At 43.6% G+C, this 3,651-nt stretch overlaps 1 protein-coding gene across 1 annotated transcript in view; it reads left to right on the top strand.

Moving 5' to 3' along the window:
• Positions 1-914: 914 nt before the first annotated feature.
• LOC143281707 (inositol-trisphosphate 3-kinase A-like) overlaps positions 915-3,651 on the top strand; it is a 30,395-nt gene continuing 27,658 nt past the window's right edge. Inside the window, exon 1 of the mRNA XM_076586969.1 lies at positions 915-1,119. The gene's annotated coding sequence lies outside the window, so the exon portion shown is untranslated. The remainder of the gene's footprint in view (positions 1,120-3,651) is intronic.

The following is a 3,651-nucleotide window of genomic DNA, read 5'->3' as shown; positions in this document are numbered from 1 at the left end:
AGAAAAAAAAACAAACAAAAAACACCTCCACCCTTAACCTGCCAGGTTCATTGAAACCGGGAATGGAAGTCAGAAAACACGACTGGGATTCCAACTGACTCCCCTATTACATGAAGGATTGCTGTCGGAATTTGAGGCGGCATGCTTCAGTTATTAAAATGCAAATGTTATATATATATATATATATATATATATATATATATATATATCACTCACACACACACACAAACACACACACACACACACACACACACAGGGAGGGGGGAAAGACGAGCACTGAAAGTGAAGGGGGGGTGGGGGTTTGACAGGTGGGATTCAGGGAAGGTTGGGGGAGTTGAGGAAAGGGGGGCTCTGACGCTTATACTTATGACGTCACCTCGTCTCATCACACACCCACACACACACACACACACGCGCACACGCACACACACGACCTCTTCATAAAATCTTGAGGGACGGCAGTGCTTTATAAAGAGGTGTACGTGTGGTGGGCGGGGCAGCGGGTGGGGAAAGGAGGGTGGAGAGGGCACGGTAACGTGAGAGGGGTGGGGGTGGGAAGGGCTCAGCGGGGGTCTTAACTTTTCTTCTTCTTTCCTTTCCTTCTTTCCTTCCCTCTCCCCTGATTTTTTTTTATCCCCCCGTCCCAAAATAAACCAGCTTAGAGTGTCGTGTTCCCCAACACGTAACGTCCACGTCACTCTAACCCCGAGGAGAGGGACAGATCCCACGGAGAGACGGAAGGGGGGACCTGCTGATGACACCACCACTGTCCGGCTCCTGTTTCACCTCCAGACTCAACCACCACCTCAACACTGTTAGCCCTAACCCTGCCACGGGTTTCCAGGTTTCAGCCAGGGGGTAGAGGTTGGGTGGGGGAGAGGCTCTGGGGGAGCGGGGGGAGGCTCGAATGGCTGTGTTTTTTGGCGTATGACCCTGCTCTCTTGAAGTGCCCGCTATGCGCCAAGCATACAGCAGCACCTTTAACCCACGTGTGTCTTCCTCGGTGGATGGTTTTGTTGTACCTGCTAGAAAGGTCCTGCTATTCATCGCGCGTGTGCTGTCGTCAGACACAAAGTGTGAGAGCTGAGGCAGGTGGGTGCACATGGCGGAGACACACAGGTGAGGTGTTCTGTTTTTATTGCTGTTGTTTGTTGTTGTTTTTTCCTGTGATGTGGGGTCTGTGTTGAAAACTGTTACTGTGTTCCAAGTTAATGGTGTGTGAGTGTCCAATTTATCCATTAATTCTAAATGTTTACATCCATGCTCATATACACGAACTTACCATATTATATCGGGTGTCCGCCAAAAAGTGAACCGCTTTTTCACAAGAATTTTCTCAGTGATAAAGAAACCGAATTCATTGGAAATTTTCACACAGTAACCTTAGGGTATCATCAACAAGTCTGCAAAATATCTAAAAGTTCGGACGCAAATTATGCGAGTATTGTCAAATTAAGGGTAAAATGGGACCTTTGCTTACCGGACCGCGAAGGGGGTGGGAGGTTCGAGACTTGTCGGAAATGAAAAGAGAACTTTCACTGCTGGGCTTAAAGTTCAGCTCGACTCCAACTGAGAGAAAAAGCAAGACAGACAGACAGACAGACATAGACGTGCAAACAGAGAGGCATAAAGAATTTTAAGTGTATAAATGATCTTGACAACGTCAGTCAACTAGTCTCTGGGAAGTTAGGAGAACGGTGAGTTGAGCGGAAGGGGTGACGTGTGTGGGAGGTGGGGCGGGGTGAGGTGCGGTTCCTCTTTAGCCCACGAATAACTACTACTTTTTTTTTCAACATCCAGGCGTGTTATTCTTAGTGTCAGTGTTAAATGCTTTTAACAATTCAGTCACTTTTTTTTTTAAGTCTAACATGCCACACGGTTATTAGTGGGCTTTTTTTCCAGACGACTTTGGAATTTCACATTTTGGCAAAAGAAAAATGTCCTCCTTTAATTCTTTCTCCATTCATTACACGGCAGACAGAACTGAAAATACACGGACTGAAAGAAGCGGGAAACAGCTTCACATAGCCTACTTCAACGGCTGCCGCATAAATAACATTAAAGTGCATTGCATTGATTAAACATTAGAAGATGAAAATTAGTTTGCTATACACTATCATCCTACTGTTCTGTTCAGTGATCGTGAAATGGAAAATTATTGTCAGCATACACACACATACGCGCGCACGCACGCACGCACGCACACACACACACACACACACACACACACACACACACAACCATCACACAGAACTGATGACTGTTCTAATAAATACTTTTACTGCATATATTTACTCTGGTACGGCCACATAACAAGCTCTAATGGCCTTGCTGAAACAGTCCTCCAAGGAACTGTTGAGAGAGGGAGACGGAGGGGGAGACTAAAAAATTATAAAATAGAAAAATGTATAATTTTTTTAACCCTTTCACCACCAAGCTCGCATTTATGCACAGGCTAGGTAGAGGACCCATGTCACTGAAAGGTGACCAGATCATTAGTCTGTTATCCATAAACCTACTGCTCTTAATGTTCGGTGGTAGGATAGGCCATATTTTCTATACATTGCAGGGGGAATCCCCAGCTATTCTTAGCTACTGTCTTTCCTGTGTTTGTACCACAGGGAATTTTGTACTCTAAATTGACTGGCGGTGAAAGGATTAAACAACAGAAAACGACGGACTGCCAACATTACAGAATGGACAGGAAACTGAACCATTTGCAGAGACCCCAGGCTTTGACACAAAACACAACAGACCTGGAAGACTCTGGAGAACAGTTCAGTGCGGAGCCCAAATAAGATAAGATAAGAATAACTTATTATCTCCAACTGGAGAAATTTGGTCAGGTGCATTATCACAACATAGACAAGTAAACAACATGGGGACCATAACTGTAAAAGCCAACAACAGCCCCTACAAATATTACGAAGATACAAATGTAAAAAATATCACATACATCGTTTCATACATATATCCACACACTGCAGGTAATAACTAGTATTCTTAATGTAAAAACAGAAAGAATGAAGAAACATTATTTGAATATAATTATAAACATTGCCTACTATACTGCACATTGATTATAATAGACAGATAAGATAAGAATAAAGATGAATTGCGGAAAACCACAACCAGATTATCAGCACACACCCGCACCTCCCCCCACCCCCACCCCACACACGCGGATAACTTGATTAAACAAGAGTAATAAACATATGTTCTCAAATAAAAGCATTTCACATATTCGCTTTTAAAAACATTGTAATTGTGACTCTTCACTGAGTTTGGGGAGGAGGAAGAAGAAATGGAGGAGGAGGAGAAAAAAGAAGAAGAAATGTGAATGATAGTCGAGTGTTTGAGAGTCATAGTCCTTCACAAAAAACTAAGCCGTAAATGACTTCCCACTGCAATTGAGAAATCACTGATTATATAGTTCTCACTTTGCTCTTGGCCCAACTATAAGCTGATGTCAGTTACAATGCAAAGAAAGGCCCCTCTTCACACACACACACACACACACACACACACACACAAACAAAATCATACATCCAGTACCACAACGTGAACAAACGTTTATAGGACACAGGGTGAGACGTGAATAGGTCTTTCAAAAATCGCCCTGGCGGAACATTTATGACACGATAATATACA

The sequence above is a fragment of the Babylonia areolata genome, chromosome 4, assembly GCF_041734735.1.
Source record: "Babylonia areolata isolate BAREFJ2019XMU chromosome 4, ASM4173473v1, whole genome shotgun sequence".
Taxonomy (NCBI): Eukaryota; Metazoa; Mollusca; class Gastropoda; order Neogastropoda; family Buccinidae; genus Babylonia; species Babylonia areolata.
Note: the sequence above shows the minus strand (reverse complement) of the source record. Positions and strands in the feature narration are given on the sequence as shown.